At 41.3% G+C, this 24970-nt stretch overlaps 1 protein-coding gene across 3 annotated transcripts in view; it reads left to right on the top strand.

Annotated features, from left to right (window-relative positions):
* CAMKV (CaM kinase like vesicle associated) overlaps positions 1–24970 on the top strand; it is a 483421-nt gene that overhangs the window by 57834 nt on the left and 400617 nt on the right. The window contains exon 2 of one of the 3 annotated variants that reach the window (XM_069206829.1): positions 12445–12597. The exons of the other annotated variants lie outside the window; for them this stretch is intronic. The gene's annotated coding sequence lies outside the window, so the exon portion shown is untranslated. The remainder of the gene's footprint in view (positions 1–12444; positions 12598–24970) is intronic. 3 annotated transcript variants of the gene reach the window in all.

Below are 24970 nucleotides of genomic sequence, written 5' to 3'. Positions count from 1 at the left end.
GTACGGTTAATTGGTTTATCCATGATTGGCATATTTGATTTACTAGTAAGTCCCTAGTAAAGTGCACTAGAGGTGCCCAGGGCCTAAACCTTCCCTTTTCTTACATGTAAGGCACCCCCCTGAGGTAGGCCCTAGGTAGCCCCAAGGGCAGGGTGCAGTGTATGGTTAAGGTAGGACAGATACTAATGTGTTTTCTATGTCCTAACAATGAAATATTGCTAAATTTGTTTTTCACTGTTGCAAGGCCCGTCCCTCTCATAGATTAACATGGGGGCTACCTTTAAATCTGAATGAAGTGTAGATTCCCTTTGGGAGCGGATAGACATGTGAAGTTTGGGGGTTCTGAGCTCACAATTTAGAAATACATCTTTTAGTAAAATTGATTTTAAGATTGTGTGTTTGAAAATGCCACTTTTAGAAAGTGAGCATTTTCTTGCATTAACCATTTCTGTGACTCTGCCTGTTTGTGGATTCCCTGTCTGGGTCAGTTTGACAGTTGGGCTGGTTGCACCTCTCACTAGACAGTGACACAAAGGAGCTGGGGTGTAGTCTGCATTTCCTGATGAGCCATCTGTGCTAAGAGGGAGGGGAGGAGTGGTCACTCACACCAGAAAGGGCTGTGCCTGCCCTCAAACAATGCAATCTCCAACCCCCTGGTGAGTGTCTGGGGCCTGGCCTGGGCAAGGCAGGTTTGAGGAAGAAGAGCCGCCCTGCCTGTGACTGTGCTTTGTGGAGTCCTCCTGTAGTTGCTGCTTCTGACTGTGCTAGAGGACAAAGACTGGACTTTTTGTTGCCTTCCTTCTTGTTAAGAGCTCTCCAAGGGCCTGATTTAGCGCTTGCCTCCTGTTGTTTGAATCTCAGGGACAGCAAAAACTTCTCTCTGCCAGCACCTGGAGTCTCTGGAGGGACTCCTACTCTGCCAAGTGGTGCCCATCCAGTTCCTGGGACCCTGAAAAGAGAAGCTGGAAGCCCAAGAGTGAGAAATCCATGCACAGACCGTCGTGCGGGGAAAAGATCGACATGACTCCAATCTCCGGCTGGAAAAATCATTGCGCCACTGGGTTGGCAGCTGAAAATGGACACTTGCCAGCAACGCAACCAGAAGATCGACGCCCAGAGCTAGGGAAACAACGCGCAGCATCGCTGACGGAAGCTGGTGAGATCGCAACCCGTGCTGTGTGGTTTTCAGATCATCGTGGGGCTGGATTTCTGACGCAAAATCAGGACGCAAGGCCTGCCCAGGCCCGAGAGTGCTGACCGGATCGATGCATCGCTTTCCTGCGGAGAGAAGAAACGATGCACGCCTACCCAACTAAAGGAGAAACAACACAAGGTCTTGCTCGTGAGTGAAATTGATGCATCGCAAGCCCTTTTTAATGCACACTTGCCTGTGTGGGGTTATTTTTGATGCGCCCAAGGCACATTGTCACGCTAACAGCGTTAGTGTGTTTTTAAAATTACATGAAGACTCTTTTTGCATTTTTAGTGATTACCTGACTTGTGTATTGTGGATTTTTGTCGTTTTGGTCTTGTTTTGTTTAGATAAGTATTTTGTATTTTTCTAAACCTGTGTTGTGTCATTTTGTAGTTTTTTCATTAAATTGCTGTGTGTGTTGGTACAAATACTTTACACCCAGCAGTCTGAAGTTAAGCCTACTGCTCGTGCCAAGTTACCAGGGGGGTAAGCAGGGGTTAGCTAGGGGTGATTCTCTTTTACCCTGCCTAGAGTGAGGGTCTTTGCTTGGACAGGGGGTAACCTGACTGCCAAGTAAAGACCCTATTTCTAACACTCAGTTTCAAAATTCAGCAGAACTCCACCTCTCTCTTCGCTACCAGTTGTCCTGTGTCACATACAGAGAGAGATTTTTGGAGACAACTCCACGAATTGGCACATTTGTGGATGGATTATTTCTACAATCTCTCATATTGGTAGAACAGCCAAAGTATACACACAGTGTGATACTGGGCAAGACATGGGTGTTGTAGGAGTCCACTGTTGATCCACTGATATAAGCTCAAGACGGGCGTTTGCTGGAACAGCATGAGCGCCCCAATAAATTTGCAGATCCATCAATATCTTGGCGGGTGTCCTTCTGGACATGGTAGTACCAGCTTCTTCAAGGTTAATCCTACATCAATGTGATCCACCTCCTTGCGCTGATTCGAGGATGGCGTGAGATTCTTATCTAGCAATGCAATGACAGAGTACCCACTGCTCAACAGTGGCACTTTCGATGCTGCTAGCTTTCAACACTTTAACTTGGGCCTTTCCATGCTTTAAGTCAACAACTCATATTTTGTCCCAGAGCTTTCACATCTCGTCCGTTTCACATCAAATAAGGAACAACACAGAATAGACATAAGAATGACTTGTTTCTGGTTCCCAGCAAAGCACAAGGTCCTCAGTGCAAGGAGTAAGGAATCATTATCCTTTTAACATTTTGAAGCACAAAGAAGAAGTTACAACAAGCTGGCTGTGTCATTGTGTTTTTCTTTAACTTCCAACAATGTTACTTGTAGAATATGGCACAAAAACATCGACAAAGCAATATAGCGCTAGTATTTTGCAGAATGGTTGAAAGTAAAACAGAAAAGAGCTATGATCCGGCCAGCATTGGCTGTGTTATAACACTTTTTTAACTTTCAGCCACACTACAATGCAACGTGACTATAAAAAATAAAAATTCCAATATATAATAAATAGGCAGGATATATTGGCTTCACCAATGCTTGTTTATTTCCCTTTTCTATATTCTCATTTCCTTCCCTCTCTATGTGTTATTTTTTATATAATTCTTCTGTTTCCAAGTGCTGAATATTTCAATTTTTGGGGGGGAACTGTCACTTTCAACGAGTTTGATTTCAAGGTGACAGTTTCCTGGTGTTAATGTACCTGTAGGAGGCCTGAAGGCAGATTACAGAAACCAGTGTCAGATGGGCAGGAAACATGTAACTGGGACACTATCAATCAGCACTGTGTGCAGTCTTTTTTAGATATCTTTTTACTTTTGTATACAGTAGGAGGCAAATCATATGGAGAATACGTTATTTGCTCAGATCCAACTAATGTTTAACAAGTTCCAACAGAAGATGTTTATTCTGCTAAGATTTGAAAGAGCCTCTTACCAGACACCAACGCCACCAGTCCTGCACTTATTAAAAACTCACCTCCTCAGGTAAAGTCACAGTCCTCAATGTACCCCTTCAGTCAAAAGACCTAAACTCATAGATACTTTCTTTCTTAGTGTTCTTGTCTTGTAGGGTCACAATGCTGAATTGCTCCTCATACCCTACAGTGATCAACTGCTCACTTGTTTGCTTTGTGTTTTTTACATTCCTGTGCACATACATGTCCAACGTAGATCCAGGATAGGCAGTCATGTCAGGTTTTTATGATAACCACTGACTTTGAAAATGAATTCCATTCAATATATAATATTTAAATGTATTTTATGTGGCTAACCTGAAAAACGGATATGGATCCAGTCTTCCTAGATCTATGCTGGACACTGGTGCTATACACTCAAATGCCAATGTTATTTTAAACATGCTATCTCCAGGTTCAAAAGTCAGTAAGTTAGCCACTAGATCTTATCATCTCTGACGGCCTCATTTGGAGCAACTTGGTTTCCGCATAAGTGAGGATTCCAAGATGTCTAGACATTACTGGATCTGCAGGTTGGTCCCTGCACGATTTTGCCTCGAGAAACCTGTCAGATTTTGTTTCAGAAAACCTGTCAAATTCTTTCATTTTGTGCAACAGAACAGGGAGGAAAGGACAGCATTACTACATTGTTCTCTTTTCTGATGGTAGTACAATTATACTGTTGACATTTCTGTTCTACCCTAAGGGATCTATCCGCGTGATCAGTGGGAGATAAGGTGGAATCAGAAACTCTGCCGCAAATGGTTTTACCATACACAACCACTTTTAATTGTATTAGATTCATTCAGTGAATAGAATCAACATTATAGAAGTAATGTGAGTAATAAAAATAGTATCAATAATCAGTAAAACAGTATGGTCATGGCACATCAATTGCCTAAAGAAACAATAGGCAAGCCAAATCAGAAGATTATAATAAAATAGCCAAACCATTAGATTGAGCAACAGACTGCTCTGCACTGCAAGATTAAAGTGTTCTCAGTGCCAGTAAATGTGCTTCTCTAAAAATGAGCTAAAATATTCTACTTTCCAAAAAATTAGAGTCTTCTTACAGTTTGTTGAACAATACGAATAGCTTATGTATACAGAACGAACTATAATACATAGCATTCTGTCAACAACAGGAATGAAACTGAGATGTTTAATGAAGATAAAAACATTTTTGCAGTGTTTTGTGCTTTTCATTCGGACACTCGTATTTTTAGCATACAAATAAAGAATGACTTTCTGTGCAAGCATTCATTACATTCATGTAATTTTCCCACCAGAAGTAAAATAATAACTTTGAAGGATATTGCATTATTTTTTTTTTTGCACACTACTTCTTGCACATAATTCCGTGCTGGAAGGAAGCATTACATAAATATAACAACATGAGAACATTTGGACGTCTGCTAACACATGCTGCAGACTCCATCCTTGTAAAGTTACATCAAATTAGCTGTGGAAGAATACCGCAAACCAGTAGGCCAGCAGATTCAAAATAATTCATAATACTTTTTCTGTTTTACAGAGGAAGAAATGTGTGCACATGTATTTGTTGTGCATGTTTTAATACCTACTATGTTAGCAACTTTAGAATTGATGCCATTTACATTTCTAATTTGTTAATTAGCATTTTCAATGCAGCCGGTGATAAATATCTCAGTCTGCAATATTGGTATTTACTGAGTGCAGGGTTATCACACCACGAGGTTGCAGAATTTGTAAAGCCCCTTAAAATTCAAAGAATCCACTTCATACACTCACTCAAGTTGCAACTGTTGTAGTTATTTCATTCCCTTGTACACATACCTAATAATGCTTCAAATGCATATGGATGGTTCAGTTTTGGAATTTGAAGAATGGCATCAAATTGGTTAATCTCTACTAACTTCTGTTAGTACTGCAGGCCTATTTGCCTCTTAGCATTAAAAAGTATGAGAGTATGAGATGGGTTAATTGGATGAAATTTCATCACAAGAATACTGCCCCAGACTGTTGAAAGCGAATATTCCAGTCAATACTTGTGTCCTTGAATGATATACGTTTGTGAAAGACAATAGACAAAAGAAAACATATTTTGTGATGAGAAGGGCGAACAGGCACAATAATAAACAACTTTGATATGGTGACGTTAGGATATGCATCTACTTGAACCTGACGTTAATATTAATTTCATAGCATGCTTCACATGGTTTTTGTGCTGGATAACCACATCTGTGTCCTTTGCACAAACTGTCCTCTGAGGATAGCTTGTGCATTACCAAACAGCTATAGCGAAGCACAGTCCAAATCTATGGCCCAGACCACACCACGGAAAGCACGGATTTCTTAAATCCCTGGAGATCTCACTGATGTTTGACATTTTTCAAATTGTCAGCAGATTTTTTACATTTGCAAATTATCCCACAACCTTGGTATATCAGTCTCAAATTGTAGGCAAACGGAAAGCATGTTAAATATGCCTGGGTTAGATTTGCGTAATTTCCTTTGTGAGAATTACCCAAAATGCCCAAAAAGGTATGCAACATCCCATGCTTTCTTGCAAAATGCTGGCTTTGGCATTTTGTACTATTTTAGCGAGAAATGTATCCATGCATACATTTTAGAAGTGAGAATGCATTTCACACAAAAAAGTAGCACAAGATCACCCCAGATTAACAATATTTCACAATATTTGGTTTCTTCATAATCTGCCTGTGCTCCAGTGACAGGATTTGCACCCGAACGAAGTCTTAATTATGCAGCATAGAATAATGACATAATCTCAGGCATTTTACATAACGCTTATAAAGTGAAATGCTGGAAACTCAGAAGTCACAGAGCCCAATGGGCTTATCCCTGAGAACTGTGTGCTGTTAGGTAAACAAATATGAATGAAGGATTGATAGAGGTGTCTAGGCATGGAGATTCAAATCCATATACATTGAGATAAGGAAAGGCTGCAGAGAGATTTTTCTGGTGAGGGTATGAGAGAGATGAACCCTAAACATCAGGACTCACAATGGGGTGCTGACAAAAGTAGTGCAGGGGTTTACCATCAGCAGTGCTTGAAATGGAAAAATTTAAGTGCAGGTACTCTGTGCCAGAGTACCTGCTTGTTTCTGAGAAGTGCCGGTACTCTCCAGTTAAAAGTATTATGTTTTTCTTCCGATGTGCCGGTACTCTCCCTCTCAAAATAAAAAAGTGCCGGGACTCAGTACCAGACAGTACCGGCCCATCTAAAGAACTGACTATCAGAATATCAAAGACCTGCCAAAGAATTGTGGCACATATCACACCTCATCCTTTAACACTTCCTTCACCTCCCGGACCAACAGCGACTCCATTAAGAAAAAGGCAGCACAATCAGGTGCAATTTTTCGTACTCGTGTGCTTTTTTATTTCTTCACATCAAAAAGTGCGAGTGATGACAGACAAGAAAAATGGCAGCGCATTTCAGCCGGTGTCTTCAACTGGACTCCCGACCTTTGCACAAATATATGTTTCACATTACTGAAGCATGTGTGCAGCCCGCATCCTATATACTATGAGCACATCCTCAGGACACTCTAATTCACTGAAATTCCTAGGGACATTCCAGAGGCATAGCGCGAGTGCCATGAACCCTATCACAAGAAACGAAACTGGGACCTCCGCTCACTGGTTTTGCTGCAAAAAAAGACAATGCAAAGTGTTGAAAGGGGCCCCTCACACTCACACCTTTGGGTCCCGGTGACACTGCACCCGCTACACTGTTGATAGCTATGCACTCTGGGACCATTTAGAGCAGTAGTTCCCAACCTGTGGTCCGGGGACCCCTGGGGGTCCACAAAGCCTGCTCAGGGGGTCCGCAACTACTTAGAAAATTCAATAATATTAACAGATTAGGTCCCCAGCTCTCAGTAATAACTCAGTGAGGGGCCCCCAAATTCCAATAATGACTTGGCCCCCAGGTTCCAGTATTGATAAAGGGGGGTTCACAGAAGTCAAAAGGTTGGGAACCACTGATTTAGAGATCTCACAAGGGCTGCATTTCCAAATGCATCTGTTATGCACGGATTGTGCAGCAGTAGTCAGTATCACTGAATGGCACCATACAACCTGGCCCTCGAAGGGGGCCTGGGTGGGCCCAGTCTGTGACCTGAATGACATAAGAGGGCCACGTGCCGGCAAACTCAGAATTCTATGTCAGGACCGGAGGCTCCGATTATGCTATCTCTTTCTTTACTGTCTTAAAATAGCAGCCAATCAAATACAAGTAAACAGAAAAACTACACATCCCATGATGCTTAACATAATGTCACATGGTCCAATCACCAAGCATGACCTCTGTCCATAATACTCTTGACCCTCGACGTCACTTCCTCTTTCTTTGCTGCTTCGCAGCAGATAATTAACCCACTTTTATTCTCTTCGATATTGTAGGCTTTTATTGTACTGTAAATTGCCTTTTATTGTATTTTTTAGCGTCGCGATTGTGCGTGCTTTATTTATGCTTATAACGCGTTCCGGGTTATCTGATTTTCGGATCTTTTATCCGACATTAAGCCCGTTTTTTGCAGGTGGAGTGGGAGCCGGGGCAGAGCTGCGTGTGCATAGCGCAGTCTCTTTTCCTTTTCCTTTTGAGGGCGCACGCACGTCCAGTAACGAGCTGAACTTCTTGAAAGCCGGCTCGTTTGGAGTGCGCCGCGCGTGTGTGCCCTTCCTTTCTCCTCATTCCTTCGTTGATGCCCCTGAACGCCCCACTATCTACAAAATAGTGAGGGTTGTAAAATCTATAAGAGGCTTCTGCCTAGAGTGCTTTTTCAGGCAGCTCCCTCCACACTTTAATTGGGCTCTGATTATTTTGCCTGTTTAGGGGTTTTTGCACTCCCCCTTGTGAATTAAGTTATCAAAAACTGTCAAAAGTATATATATATATTTTTCTTCAATACTTGGTTACTTTACTATATAACAGTTTACATAATGGCTCAGTGGGATGACCAAGAGGCAGAATATTACACTGAAGAGTTGGGAAACCAGCTGGAGGTTAACTTAGTAGAAACCCTTGATACTAGGGTTCAGCAGTCAGTTCTTGACGCCTTAGTGATGGCATTGGGTCTTTTTTCTGGACAGCTTTTTGATTACGCTCGCTCCCAAGGTTGGGTGCAAGGCCAACAACCTCAACCTGAAGAAAAAAAGGCAAAAAATTTAGAGGAGTCTCATGCTGACGTTAGTGATCTTCACGCCGATGCCTTCGAGAAGCTTTGCAAGAAGTGTAGTGGGGAACATAATTATAGTTCTAAGGATTTATCCTTTTCCCCTTCTTCCTCTGATAAAGATTCTTCCTCCGAGGATTCGGTTGACTCAGATACCGGGATTCCCAGTAAGAAAGCAAAAAAGACTGTTCCTCCATGCCAGGTTTTGGACTTTGACCCCACGGAAATTATGCACCTAAGATCTTCCAATTGGGTTCCTCCTCCTGAAGTAGCCCAGTATGTTCAGTCTAACCTTAGGAAGAGCTTGGATAAAGAAGTACGCTCTCGGTTGAGAGCAGAATGCCCCAGACCTGATCTTGAGGGTAAAGTTGCTGACACCCCGGATAAAGACCCCACTATTGTTACTTTCATGAGAAAATTCGCTAAAGATCCTAAAAAAGAGTTAGACAGGTCATGGCGTAATTACCAGGACAAACTTTTAGACCTGTCCGGTCCCCTGACTAAGATCCTCGAGATGGCTTTCATGGCTAAAGAGTCAGGGTCTCCTGTTAACACTGATGTCCTGATTGGTTGGGCTCAACGAGCCATTTGTCAACTGGGAAACACTAATTGCGCTATTTCCTTGGAGCGTAGAAAATCTATCTTGATGCGCATCGATCCTAAACTGTCAGATCTAGCATCTTCGGAAGCAGGCACTTCTGCCAAGGGACTCCTATTTGGCTCCTCCTTTATTAAAGATCTGGCCAAGTTTTGCTCCACTTTTTCCTCACTAGACAAAGCCCAGATGTCTCTCCAAAAAGTTGTTAGACGAGGCCTTTTTGTCAGATGTCGGTCGTTACGGAGGACGCATGGCCGGCCGAGGAACATTCAATAGTCCCCAGAACTATTACCCCAGAGGCAGGAGAGGATGGTACGGTGAACAAGATTCCAACTTCTATCCCACTCGTCACAGAGGAGGACGTCCCCGCTACCGCAGAGGCTCTCGCAGAGGACAACAAGGAGCCATTCAAGACGCAAATTTCACAGGTGAGCATTATTCACTTTTCTCACGTTGTACTTGGGGGCAGAGTGGCATTGTTTCTAGAAAATTGAAAAAAGATCACAGGAGATCCTTGGATCCTCCAAACAGTCTTGGGTTTTCATTTAGAGTTCATCAGTACTCCCATACAGCACTCTCCTCCTCCTCAGATGTGTTTTTCCCTAGAAAATCACGTTTTTATAGGCAAAGAGGTGCATGCAGTATTAGACAAAGGTGCCGTTCAATTTTCCTCCCCTCACCCTTATGGTTTTCTCAGTCCTATTTTTGTGGTAGACAAAAAAGGAGGATGACACCGTCTTGTCCTAAATTTGAAGGAATTCAACCATTGGATGCTGTACAGACATTTCAAGATGGAGGGCATCCACATGCTGAGAGATATTCTGTTAGAAGGAGATTGGATGGTTCGCTTTGACCTAAAAGATGCTTATCTGTCAGTGCCAATTTTTCCCCCTCACAGGAGATTTCTCCAATTTCAGTGGAAAGGCCAGTGTCTGGAGTTTCTGGCTCTCCCGTTCGGCCTGTCATCAGCCCCTTGGTGCTTCACGAAGTTACTGAGGCCTGTGATGGAATGGTTGAGATCCAAAGAAGTCCGTCTGATAATTTATCTAGACGATATTCTTCTGATGGCTCAATCCCCCCACGTACTTCTGTCTCATTTGAACTGGACCATCAGTCTTCTGCAAGATTTAGGTTTTCTTATCAATGTGCAGAAGTCATTATTGACTCCGACTCAGGTGATAGACTTCCTGGATTTTCAGATAAACTCAGTCCTTTGTTAGCTTATCCTGCCTTCTCAGAAGATTCGCAATATCAAGAGAGAGTTGAGATCGATATTTGTCAGTCCAACTGTTTCTCTGAGAATCATAGCACGGGTTGTGGGATTGTTAGCCTCGTCTATTCAGGCGATCTTCCCAGCCCCGTTACACTACTGAGCATTATAGAGACTCAAAATCAGACATCTTCAACAGGGTCTGAGCTATTCAGAGCAGATTCCTCTGACTCTAGAGGTAAAATCGGAAATTCCATGGTGGCTCCATTACATGGAAGCTTGGAACAGCAGAGCGATTTTCGGATCTCACCCGGAAGTAGTGATCGAATCCGATGCCAGTCGTTGGGGGTGGGGAGCCCGTTGCAACTCCCTGGTGACAGGAGGCAGATGGTCGGAATGGGAACAAACCTTACATATCAACTGCCTGAAACTTCTTGCGGGTTCCTTCGCAATAAAGAGTCTTTCCACTCAGAAGACAGATTGTTGCATACTTTTACGGATGGACAATGTCTCAGCAGTGAGTTATGTCAACAAACTGGGGGGGACAAACTCCAGAATTTTGGCGGAGATTGCCAAGGATTTTTGGCATTATTGTCTGACACAACGACTAGTGGTTATAGCGGAATACCTTCCGGGGGATCAGAACACTATAGCGGACTGGAATTCCAGATACCTGACAGATTCCAGCGATTGGAAACTAGATCCAATGATTTTCTCTCAGATAATCAAGGAATGGGGCAGCTGCGAGGTGGACCTATTTGCCTCTCGTCTCAGCTGCCAGATTCAGAAATTTTACAGTTGGCGTCCAGATCCTTGTGCATTGATGACAGATGCGTTTCTCCAGGACTGGTCTCAGTTTCGGGGTTATGCTTTTCCCCCATTTCTGATGATTGCCAGGGTGTTGGCTCAGGTTCGGAGACAGAAAACTGAGATTATTCTGGTGACACCTTTCTGGAGAGCACAACCTTGGTTCCCGATAGCTCTGCATTTAACTTGTGCCTCTCCTCTTCTCATTCCTCCTCGTCGGAATCTTCTTATGAACCTGGAGGGCCTTCAACATCCAATGATCTCGTCATGGAAGTTGACTCTGCTAGCTTGGTTGATTTCAGGTCAAGATGGAGTACCCCAGGTATTTTGCAACAAGCTGCGGATTACATCAAACAGTCCTGGGCCGGTAGTACCCCTAAAAGATATGAATCAGCCTGGCGCAGATGGAATAGTTGGTTTGATGGAAGAGGTGCCAATCCGGTGGAAGCACATATTGAGTTGATCATTAACTTCCTAGCGGAATTAGCAAGTTCAGGTTTAGCGTACCGGACGATCAATAATTTTAGATCAGCCATTTCAGCGGGACATATACATTTGGAAGGTAAACCAGTAGGAGAGCATCCTTTAATTTGTAAATTACTGAGGGTTATACGTCTCTCTAAACATCCTCAACCGAAATATTCAGTGTTATGGGATGTAAATGTTATTTTAAAATTTTTAGATTCTTGGCCTGCAAATAGGTATTTGTCTTGCAAACAGCTCTTGGCAAAGTTGACCATGCTATTATGTCTCATCTCTTGTAAGAGAGTTTCAGATGTCAGAGCACTAGATTTAGCTGGTAGAGTATATTCCCCAGAGGGAGTTACCTTTACGGTGACAAGACGGACTAAAACGAATTACAGGTCAGTATCATATCCAATTTATCCTGACAATTCTAAGTTATGTGTTGTACATTGTTTAAAAGAATATGAAGTTGTTACAGAAGAGTTTAGACTTGATGTTAAAGGTCAATTGTTGATTTCTTTGCAAAAGCCTTCTAAACCATTCACTTCAGCTACTATAGCTAGATGGATGAGATGGTTAATGAATGAAGCAGGTATTGATACCAATATATCTGGAGCTCATTCTGCTACAGGAGCTATGGCTTCTAAATCATATGCTCTAGCTTCCCGTTTGGAAGACATTATGAAGGCTGCAGATTGGTCTTCTGAGAATACTTTTCGTAAGTTTTACCACAAACCTGTGTTGGAAGTAGCCTCTGTAGTAATAGAACAGCTTTAAACTAGCATAATCGGAGCCTCCGGTCCTGACATAGAATAAAACAATTTCTAGCTTACGTGTCAAGAATTTTCAATTCTATTAAGGACACGGAGGTGAGGATTATTCCACCCATAGAATATTTGTTATTGAAAAAATACTTAAACTATTAAAGTTATTGAATTATTATTAATTTTACCCGCCCGTTGTTTAAATGGATGTCAATTTATAGAAATGTATTCAAATTATTTTGGATATTACCTATCTGCTTTATTATTTATAGGTTCTGATCAGAAGAACTCCTGAATTCTTACAATTTAATGCCAAGTTTCGGGCATAGGTTTCTTCAGGGACTGTTTTCCCTTCAAGTTGGAATCTTTGAGTTCCGTTATCCGGTGGGAGAGGATGTTCCTGACTCTTGAAATACTAATCTAATGTAAGAAGTTTCTTTTCAATTTGAACTGCATCTGATTTGATCAAAGAAAGAGGAAGTGAGGTCGAGGGTCAAGAGTATTATGGTCAGAGGTCATGCTTGGTGATTGGATTATGTGACATTATGTTAAGCATCATGGGATGTGTAGTTTTTCTGTTTACTTGTATTTGATTGGCTGCTATTTTAAGACAGTAAAGAAAGAGATAGCATAATCCTCGCCCGTGTCCTTTATAGAATTGAAAATTATTGACGCGTAAGCTAGAACATTTTTTATTCAGAGGCAAAGCACTTGCTGCGCCGCTGTTTCATGTTAGTGCAATAAATGCCCTTCCGTGACCGTACTGTTTGCTAGTAGTGCATGGCGGCAGCCTGACCTGGGTGCTCACTTTGCGGGCACAGACTGTGCCTTTGCAGCCCTCCACTAATACAGCCCTTGAGTTTCAACTGCTGTGGCAGCAGAGGCCAACCTGGTTTACAATTCCAGACAGGCTTGAGAGGGTAATAGCCATGGACGTCAATTCACTGAAATGTCGGGGGCAGAGGAAGTGACATCACACACTCTTTCTCCTCCACTTTCACTCACATACCAATACTTACAAATACACACACATTCACACTTAAACACACTCTCTCACAGAAACACACTCTCACCCCCAAGCACGCACATAACATACATTTAAAAGCATTTTTACTTACCTCGGCAGCCATGGAAGGGCATATTCCAGCTAACTGTGCTTCATTTTTATTACACTAATAGTGAATAAGATACTATTCACTATTAGTGTGATTAAAAATTGACATAAAACAGAGTAGAGCCCCAACTGAAGGACTGGCTGCCAGTGTGCTCCTGGCACTGAATTTGCCACCTCTGAGCCCAGGGGTGTCAGAGGCAGTGCCAGGGGTCGCAAAGGGCAAGCCAGGGGCCGCAGCTGCGTCCCCTAAATGACGTCCATGGTAGTAGCTCCACGGATGTTTTTTTCAGTCGAAGGATCCGGTCCAATCAAAATAATGACATTAGAAAATGTGAATATTGCAGATTCTGGGAATGTCAGGGCCAGGAAGCATTCAGATCTCTTTATAGAGAGTGACAGTTCTAGTGAACGGCCGGAGGCTATCCGTGATTCTAGGAACAGAGAGAAGGGGGGCATTCACATTGCCTTTGGATCACAACCAGTGCTTTATATTTTTTTCTACTGTGCGGCAGTCAGAATAGAATGTGTTCTACGAAGAGATCGCAAGCGGTAGCAGACCAGACGGGCATTGCAAGACGCTTTAAATGTCACAGTGACCTACCTTATGCACCTGACACAAAGTAAACGCATGGACGGGCTATCAATAGTCCCTTTTTTGTGTAAAGCAGCGCAGTGCTTAATTTGTAAATAAAGACGTGCCGGTGCCCAAAGCCCTCGTAAACACGTAGCTGCTGCAATTAATTGTGGGAGCAGGTAATACTGAGACGTAATCCTGAAGACACCTTGGGCCTCTGCAATCCATTCAAAACCACTCCTTGTCCCTTCAGCTCACTCTAGCAGCTTTCTACTTTCTCCCTTTGTGACGCCTTTTCTTTTTTTCCCTTCCTCTGTCTTTCCCATACGTGTCTTTTGCTCGCAGCAAATGCCTGAGGCAAAAGAATAATCCCCGGCCCTAAAAAGTAAGTGCCGGTGCTCAGCACCGGAAACAACAAGCACAAATTAAGCACTGAACCAGCAGCTCCTTTGTTGGGATTGGACACGAATGTTAATTAACCAGTTGAATCGTTCACTTTTAAAACGATTACAAAGTACGGCCCAGGGTCCTTATTAGTGCTTCTCTGTGTTGCTTCTCTTGAACTGTTGTTGTGAAGGGTGAAGATCTGTAGCGTCTGGTTGTATGTTCCTAATGCTTTATTGCGCTACACATGACCAAACCGCACAGATCAGGGCAGCAGTGAGCTCAGCATGTCCTGACAACCTGAGACTTCAACCTCCCCCGACGCTGGACAGCTCAGCGCCCCTCCCCTGCAGTTGGAAGGGGAGAGTGTGGCTCGTTATGCCGGAAGCAGTTGTATTTCCGGCTCTGGGTGACACGGGAGACATTGATTTCTGCGGCTGCGTCTCCCTCCTGACCCTGACTGGGATGAAAGGGTGAAGGCGACGCTTCACCTCGGGGAAAGTCGGACAACTTCGGATTTCATTGCGAAGATCGACATTTCCCAATTTCGAGTATATTTCTTTTCACGCACACTGGTTAAAAATAAATCTTCACTTTTCATATTTTCACACCCTCCCTCCAATCTGTGCCCTCCTCTCACTCACTTCCCTCCGCTATCTCCTTCATTTCTCCCCTCCTCTCCTTTTTTCCTCCATGTCCCTCCTCGCTTTTCTATTTTTATCATTTATTATCATCTTCCCCTTTTTTTTATTCCCCACGCCCTCCTCTAAACTCTACCGTGTTACCCTGTGTTTGAACACACCAGGGGGCATGGGGCCGGGAGACGGAGAGCTGGGTGGTGATGGGACAAGGGGGGTGGGGCGAGGGGAAGGCGTTAGTGCTGGTTCGTGTTATTCTGCGGGGCACCGAGGGTTGCTAGAGGGAATAGCTGCACTTCCATCCAGCATGGGAATCCTTCCTGAAGCGGATGGTTAATGGGGACGGGGGCAGTGTTTTACATAGTGCTACCACATAATCACTGTAAATACTTACCATATATAGCTCACCAAGTTAAATGCTCCCTGCTGACATCTGACATGAACAGATAATGTTATGAGTTGGGGTGGGCAGCGAGCTCCGCTGGCAGACCTCACCGCGTGCGCACTGCAGCCCAGTTATGGGCCACACAGCGCTAGGCTGCAGTGCACACTCTCGGAACGACGACATTGGCGCTTCAGCATGGAGCTACTGCCAGCACCAGCTCTGATCCTCCAGGCCTCCCTCCACCAGCACCCGGGGGGAATGGGGCAGAGGGAGGTAGATAGCCAGGCAGTGGCAATGGGGACCCTGGAGTCGACCTGGACCCAGGTAACACCCTTGTTTCCTTTGCTCTTCTTGGTACACACGGCCGGGTCAGGTTGGTGCACAGGAAGTATGAAACTGCTGCTTTCACTGCCACCAGCCCTGGCCTGAATTCATGCGAGGGCCTTAGGCAGCGAAAGAAAGCTGTACCTTTCACTGCCTGTGACCCTCTCTTGAACGTGCCTGATCTCGGAAGCGCTAGGGCCCAACCCTGCTTAGTACTTCCCTGCTTAGCGCTTCCGAGATCGGGTGCATTCTGGAGACGGTGCCACTCCAGTCTCACTGAACTCCACCTCTGTGGAATTCCACAGAATTTTATATAAATTTTGCGGAATTCAGCAGAGTGGATCTCCGTGAACTCCACCCAGGCCTAGTCATGAGTCTGAATCCCAGTAAGACAAACAGCTTTCTATCCTTCAGAGGTCAGTAAAGAGACAACAACGAACGTGCTAGTAGTACCATCTGTTATTAACACTTAAGAACAGTGGTGGATGCCGCCACTCACACGGGGACGGGCTAGGGTGCTGCCACAGAGGAGAGAATTAAAAAAAAAAAAAAAACCTACTTTCACGGACCACACAGCCTCGTTTGTCATCCCTCTTTTGTCGATGTGGTGTCCCAACATTCATTGGGACACCATCACAGGCTCCCCAGCAATCCTGGTGCTGCTTTCATGCTAAACTTAGCATGGAAGCAGCTCCAGAATTGTTCTGAGTGACTCGGACTGTGGCTCACACACTGCTCTGGGGTCTGTGCAGTTTCTCCAGCCTGGCTCTTAAACACAGCCAGGCTGAAGTAACCTAAGTGCGCATGTGTGTTTGGCCAGCCTGAGACGACTGGCCAAACACACATGTACACTTAGGTGCACACTCTCTCCTCCTCCTTCCCTCTCCCCAGCTCAGACCTGGGGGGCGAAGTTTCTTCGCCTTCCTGAAGGAGCCGCTCCAGCTTACAAAAGGCAGAAACGCAGTATTGCACATTGTATACAATTTAATTTATTAATGTAGTTGCCTTCATAGCACACGTCCCAGAGGTGAATGAGAGATGCATCAGGGGGTTGCAGAGTTGTGGGAAGTGTACCAAGCACGGCTTCTATTTCTATTCCAGAATAGAAAATTCGTTTTTTCCCATTGTTGGTGCACACACTGCAGTACAGCACTAACATAGTGCATTTGGGATATTGATGGACATTTAGGTGCTAGTATGAACACTAGGCCACCGAAGTGTCAAATAGCCACCATGGCCACCAGTATTTGAGCTCATTTGTAGATAGTCTCTCCTCCCAATCATTGAGAGTAAAAGCAAAAGTGGTGTGCAGTGATGCTGATGTTAACAAAAAGTATTTTGGTAATCAGCAATGTTCAAAAGTTGATAGTTCTCAAAACGATCCCCACCTCTCTTGTATGTACAATTCTGTCACAGAAGTTAGCTGAAGGTGGTACCCGCACTGATAGAGGGACAGTATAGCTAAGCTCACCTGAAGATGATGAGGGCCTGTACTGTAACATGGCATTATATACATCGTTTTTCTCAGGACTGATATTTATATTGACTTTTTTTGTTTGTTTGTTTTTTCAGTGGCATACCAGGAAATTTTGCTAGATTACATTTTGGGTTTCCTACCTGGCACATTGATGGGCTCTGAATCAAATGGCACAGAAAGAAATGGCTGAAATTGAAGAAGCTATTAGGAATAAACTGATTAGGATGAAAATAACATAAGCAAAATTAAAGCACTTTTATTTTGAGTAAAGAAAACAGTAAATGCCTTTAACATTATAAAACTATGTGTCATATTTAGTTATTTCAATCAGTTTGATGTGAAAGAGGCTTAGGTCTGTTGGAAGGTTTTGCCTTATTTGGGGTTGTGTCAGGGTTATTGAGAGGGTGGTTTTAGGGTTGAGGTTTGGGTTAGGATTAGGTTTGCTGTTTGGGTTGTGGTAAGGTCAGTTAGGCTTAGCAGAAGGGTAAAGTTATATTTAGGTTTAGAATGATCGTTTTGTTTGTATCGAAGGTTAGGATGAAGATTATGACATGGTTAGGATGAAGGTTGGTGATAGGACTGTGCTTAGGGTTAACGGTCTCGGTAGAGGGTGGTTAAGACAAGGCTGGTGAAATTAAATTAATCTTTATTGTATATGGTTAATTAAAACTGTTACAATGCAATTAAACAAATTGTTAAAATACTTTCAATTAAAAGCTTGTGGTGACCAAATAGCTACAACAGAAGGATGGCCTATCCACGACAAAAAGCCAAAAAACAACTTTAAACTATGTTGTCTGATTAAAACAACAATAAACAGTCAAATACGTAATTTATGATTGACAGTATTTCATATCTTAGTCTACTTTGTGCAGATTTGGTTGGCTATTTACAAAGGCTTACTTATTAAATTGCTAATACAAATTTAGGCATTTCATAAACAAATAGTGGCAAAATAAATAGCAAAGCAATGCCAGAAATCCAAAGACCTGATTAAACAATTTCTGTAACTAAAGCAGCAAGGTTTGTGATTAGACTCAGAGTCAAAATTATTTTCTGTAATATTTATTTATTGTGATATTCTTCATAATGGCGTCTTCATAGTTGTCAATGCAGTGACAATACAGTTTTTGTCACAATGAGTTCTTCATAGCAATGTCTTTAAAAATGTGATCCTTCAAGTGTCCGTTCTTATTTAACATGTAAAACCAGTAGAAGTAAGCATCAGTACAGGTTAAGATGCTGCACATAGGTACTTGAGTACATGAATATTTGTTTCTTGATAAAGTTTAAAGCAGACAGATATTGCCAGATAAGATGAATTAGGTTGTGGAAGGGCATCTTAAAAAGTCAAGTAATCATACCTGATCACTATCAATGTTAGTACAGCGAAGGGGACTTTTATAAATGCCATTAAAATCCACACTACCTCTTTGCTTAGTAAGTTCCACTGCAAAACAATGATAATCAAGTTGACCACTCTGTGAAACAGGTGGAATAGTTTCAAAACACTGCACGGAGAATTTTAATAAAAGATAATACTGGAGGAGATGAAAACGTTTGTCAATTATCATGCCAAATAAAAGAAAATGAATTATGATGTCAAAACATTTAAACAGATCCTGGACTCAAAGCTATAGCTTAATACACGTTGGGAAATGTGCCTTGTAAGCTGCCTCATTGAATTGAATATGTTATTTCATTTTTAGATTATTGGCCCATAAATAGTCTTTAATTAATAACATATTAGCCACTGTTAAGCAAGCCAAGGGGGCAGAGTAAACGGGAATTACATGGTGTATCCTCGGGTTTAATGCACAATTAATAGCAGAATCAGAAATTCTCTTGCCGATTTTTTCAGTGACACTTAATTCCCAACTATAGTTTCACCCAGAGATTTCATCTGCTTTGCCACAGTTGAAACCTACTGAATTACTGCTAAACTGATGGACTTTGTCATTTTGACAGGGACGGTAACTCCTGTTAAAGCCCCCACTGACATTACAAGGGAATGACCTCCTAAGAGTTTTGATACTCCAGCACAGTCATTAAAACCTTGCAGGACAACTAAGAGTCACTGTCCCTATACTGGTCCGGCCTTTCAATTAAAAAAATGTTACTTTTGTTAGTTCCATTGTGAAAAAGGGTGCCCAGATGAGAAAGGGCAAGCAATTCAATTATTGAATAGTAATATATATATATTTTTTTAAAAAGCCACATGTGACTTCCCTACTTTGACTTATCCACATTCTAGTGTAAACCTGCACATGGTTCACTTTATCGATTGAGAGATTTGTAGAGATATGAGTGGTTAAAATGTTTACATTTGGGAGTGGATGCCCCACAGCATTTTACTTGTAAACCTGAATAAACTGTGTTTGTGTCCATTGTCTTTGTTCACAGGGCATTGTAGGGAGATAGGTTTGCCCATCAAATGAAGATGGTTTCTTCCTTTGTTCACCAGGATATATATCTTTAAAGAAGACATGGTGTGCAGTGTTTATCTGTGTGTAATCTGCCCCGGTTGAGAAAGTACGTGTCATATCAGTGTTTAAAATTTACCATTTGATTGCTATAAGAGCTCAAGCAGGTGTGCTACAACTTATACCAAAATGTATGATAATGTAGGTTGCTAAGACATTCTCATTTGGCCCAAGTGAAACACAGAAATGAGTTGAAATGTAACAGGTGGAAGTTGTGAAGAGAATTTCAAGCATTGGAGGGCTGAAATGTATGATGGGTGAGTTAAAAGATAGTCGGTGGAAGGCCAGGAGAGGTAAATAGACAAGAGTGGTTTTGTTGGCGATGGACAACTCAAACTCTATCCCCGAAGACTGGTCCCTCTTGGATTGCTTTTCATTTTGTTCCCTTTGGACTAAGCAGATTGCAGTTGGGAAGCATTGGAGCCCAGCAGCAGCACCACTGAAAAAACTAAGTTGGTCAAACAAAATGTGTTTTTTTTTTTAAAGCAGTGGGCTGCGATGTGTTCACTGCTAAAATAGTAGGACTGGGATTCTTAAACTTATAGAATAAGGCAGAACCATTTTGCCTAGCAATTAGTTAGTACCTATCAGTTCCTGTTAGTCACCTTTCCCTTCGACATTTAGATACAAATCCGTTCCACCGTAAACTGCTCTAGTGTTATGGATGATTATTAGTTGTTTACAGGTAGACGGCTGTCCAATCCCTGGCTACACAATCACGTTTCTTTTTAATATGCTTGATGATCACTTTTGTATTAAAAATCAGTATGTAATATTTTCAAATTCAAATAAAAGATGATTACAATGCCCTGAAAAAACTTTAAGAGTTGATGCCTTTTTGGCTATTGTCCATTAGTCACAGGCAAACAAGTGTCCTTGTAATAGTAGTAGTCACATATATATTGCACATGTGGTTCACAGATGTAAACTGATGTGATAAATTTACAGGTGTTGTCATTTTGTATTGCACCTAGTTTTGAACGTGTTTCCATATTACCTTAGTTTAGTGTGAACAATAAATTAGGATATTTTAAAAATCAATCAGTGTATGGTGTCTAATTTAAAAAAATATATTTATTTTTAGAATTATATTGCTCTCAAGATCAGTGGATCTTAACCTGGTGTATGTGGATGCCTGGAGGTCGGCAATGACCCAGGGGGATCTCAATTGTCTAGAAAATTAATTAACAGTAGCAAATTGATAAAATATATAAAAGCAAAATATAAACATGGGAATTTAAAACATTATAAATCGGAAGGAATCCGAAATTAAATGATAACAATTAAGATGGTATTTTTAGCTTGATTTGTGGGTGCAGCACAAATGCAGAAAACAGAATTTACTATGGACAGTTGGGATTTCAATTGAAGTGCCGGTAATGTCTAGCAAAGAAGACAGCATGCATTTGGAGCAAAAAAGGCAAAGTGATAAGCGTAAGTCTAGTATCTCGCTACATCTTTTAGAATTAAAATAACATTTTGAAAATATCCAATCTTCCCAATAAAATTAAATTTCGATTTTTTTTTTGTGAGTTAAATAATATATTTAACAATGTGTTTGATATATACCTTTTCTGTATTGTTGTGTATAGTTTTGAGGTTCATCTCATAGAAACTGCTTGCCTAGACCAGGGTCTCTAATTTCCAGTAGTGATACAGTGGTTGACCTCAGAAGTTAAAAGGTTACAAACCACTGTTTTAGATTATCAAAGGATGATACAGTGCACATGCGTTACAAACATTTTAGATATGAAAGCTAAACATTTTGGTGATCCCATATACATACACATATTTTTTTCCACATGTTTTATGTAAAACAGAACAACATTTGGATGAACATCTTTAGACTGAAATAGACTTGCCACGTCTGTATATTTGCTGATAAAATTTAACTGCGATATCAATGAATGCCTCGAAACACATATGAAAAAGCTCTGATGAATTCAGTAGTTTGGTTTCTTAAAGGGCTTGAACACAAACACATAACTTAGAGGAACAAAAGGAGTTAAAGCAACAGACCTATACAATTATGCACAAAATTACCAACATGTAACAATAGAAGCCTAAGAATACAGAGCAACATAGACATATGTACCTATGCGCATAAATTACAGTGAAGACAATCATATATGCACAAACTGGCAAGACACTTGTAGGCACTCCTGTACACAAACAGCACAACCCATACACATGTGCATGCACAGACATTATGTATAAAAGCACAAAGAGTGGCAGGACTTATGCGCACAAGCCTACTAGCGCACACATGTAGATGGACATGTGAGAGTCTTCAGAATTATGCCTCCCAGGATACATGGTTCAATGAGTGGGTTGGTGAGTGTGAGTGCATACACAAAAATTAATGCAGACTTTCTGCTGTCGGTTGTATGATGGAACCAAGCATGCCACTACCATGCATTCTTTTGCAACGTGGCGGGTACAACACAGATACAGTTACCACACATAACCTTTACCCCAAATGATTTTACAACTGCTATACCTTTACCATGTATGTATATGACATTGTTCATTTTTTAAAAAATATCTTGATTTAAAGCTTTCTTCTACAGTTAGATTTGTGATCAGGGGTGAATACAGTGACTTTCAGGCATGTGCAAGGAATTACTCAAGACTGCACCCTTGTCCCATTTCTATGCATTCCTTATATTAATAATGTAGAAAACAAACTGGTGGCTGAAGAGCAGGATATGTTAAAACTGGTTCTCTTCCTATTCACATCCTTAAATATGTGGATGACTTGGTGTATCGGGCTCACACTACAAATGATTTTGAAAAGTTGGTTGACTCATTTGATCTGTTTGTACATAAGCTTGATTTATGCACCAGTCATTTGAAATCGTTTTCTAGACAACTAGGACGAGGTCCTTATGGATCAAGGGCATGCTTATCAAAAAAGATTGACTCCTTTTCCTTTCTTAATGTACCTTTTAATTTCTCCTTGAACTGGTTCTACCAGCTGACCAGTAAGAACTGTATGACAAAATATCGGAAACAAATATGTCTCAATAAACGGATATCTCAACAAAAATATTGGCAATCAAAATATCGAGTTTACTGAAAACTGTCATTGACTAGAATATAGTTAAAAAAGAGTTAAGTGCATTGAAATATCTGTAAAGCATCATATTTAATATATTTTAAATATTACAGTATAAAGTCATAATAAAATTAAAAATAAATGTAAAAATCCATAAAACAACAAATGTGAGATACAAATATGCATTAAAAATGAAACCAATATGTAAACAGTAAAAATATTAAAAAACACGTTTGACATACACATATCAAATCATATTAAAAAATAAAATTAGCACAAAACTAACAAAGTTAAAATGTAAACAAAGATAAAAATGTATTTATTTTCATAATAATATAGCCATTATTAATCAAATATATTAACAATACTAACTAGAAAATAGTATGGCAATTGTTGGTCTTTGAAAGAGTCATCTTCACTATTTACTTTAGACCAGTCAAATTGACTATTCCCACTAAAACATAAAAAACCTGAGAAAGTGTTGGATTTGGAGAGGTTAGATTAACTATTCCCACTCCAATTGTAGCAACAGTAGGCAAAGTGCTGGAATTTAGGAGGTTTAGATTTACTATTCCAACTTCTAAAGTTTTAATAAAACATTTAATTAAAATGCAAATGAAAATAGTTAAACCTATTAAAAATAAAAATATATATATATATTGCATAACATGCAGAATAACTAGCCTTTCCTTGACATGTGACATGGTCAGTCTATAACACAGTTCTTCATGGGGTGTACAACATACTAATAGATCATTGTGGAAATAGTATTCTGCTCTAACTTGTTGTTAAAGCAGTTTCTGCCAAAGCATAGTCAAGGTATGTTAATGTAGGTAAAATAGTTAAGTATAGTTAAGTATACGTCTACAATACTTGTCAACATATATATGCTATATGAATAACTACCTTTATACATACATAAATACAAAGATAGCTAGATAGATAGCTAGATAGACAGATAGAATATTGATAGATATGCAAACACATATGCACTTTTTAAACCTTTTATACTTTCTGAACAATGCTCATTTTTTCAATGACACATTTCATTTTATTTTTCAGCAAGTTAATTTGTCTCTCTAAACACTAATCTGTCTGTAACCTGTAGGCCATCAGTTCAATTCTTAGGAAGGCAACATGGGGTTTCTTTCTTCTGTTAATGATAAAATTACCACCATTGTGGTTTGTACCAGTAACGCATGGGGTCCTAGCCACAGAAGTATTGTTGACCACTAATATGTTTACTACCTAATATACCTCATTTACATTTACCAATAATTCACAACAGGATTCCTGCAGTTATAAATGAATTAACTACTGATGATTTCTCCGAAATGACAAGGGAGAAATGCGCAGTAGTAAATCATACAACAGGGTGTTGGACTTTCAAAGATGTGATTTGCCTTGTAAGTTTGTGAATGTTCACACATATTAATATTGCTGGGCATTCACAAACTCCAAACCCACCCTCATCCTCCCTGTAAATGGTCTGAAAGCTACTCCAGGCAAGGGATGGAGTAACCCCCCTTCTCGGACGTGAAGAGAAATGGATCACTTTCATATTTAGGCCCTCATTACGAGTGAGCAACACCACTACCGACAACTACAAGTTTTCTGATGTCTCGAGGCCCAGAATGATCGGATCCTCAAACTCTGATCCAGATAATTCCAGCCCCGGAGACCCAGAACCAGAGACCACTGAGGATCTACAGGTGCTGCCGGCAGCTGTACCCAGCCCCCACCAGCCCTTGTACGCCAACTGGAGGGACCTGAAAATCCTCCCTCCTTCTGAAGTGAAAGAACCTCTTCCATGCTGCTCCCTGCCCCCAGATCACACCCACTATGGGGAATAAAGGTCCTGCAAGATTTTCCACATGCTCAGAAGCAGGAGGGTAAATTGTTGTCGATTTGACTCTATTGTTTCCGGGTATAACATGTAGAATTTAAACAAGAAAAACATTATTGTTATTTTATGGAGCAATACCGACCGGAACTGTTGAATTCAGCCCCCTTCTGTCCACACAAAGATAACTCGGAACTCAGAATGAGGCCTTTAGTAGGGTGCAGAGGACAGGCTTTCTCCAAGGGCACGGTGATTTCCCAGTGGATAAACATACATATTTGCACAGCAGGCTGCCTTTGACTTGTGCTGATATCAACACTTCTGTACAGGGGGACAGATGTGCCACGGGAGGTGCCACGACATGCTCAGTAGTACACTTTGAAATGTGCGCCTCACACCGCCTTCCAGGTGTACTTCTGGGAACGTTTGGGAAATGAAAAAACAAATACAGTTTGACACAGATGTAAACATTCACCTGTGATTTTTGTTTAAATCTGGTCAGCAGTTTAATAAGCACC

The sequence above is a fragment of the Pleurodeles waltl genome, chromosome 9 (assembly GCF_031143425.1).
Source record: "Pleurodeles waltl isolate 20211129_DDA chromosome 9, aPleWal1.hap1.20221129, whole genome shotgun sequence".
NCBI classification, from domain to species: Eukaryota; Metazoa; Chordata; class Amphibia; order Caudata; family Salamandridae; genus Pleurodeles; species Pleurodeles waltl.
Note: the sequence above shows the minus strand (reverse complement) of the source record. Positions and strands in the feature narration are given on the sequence as shown.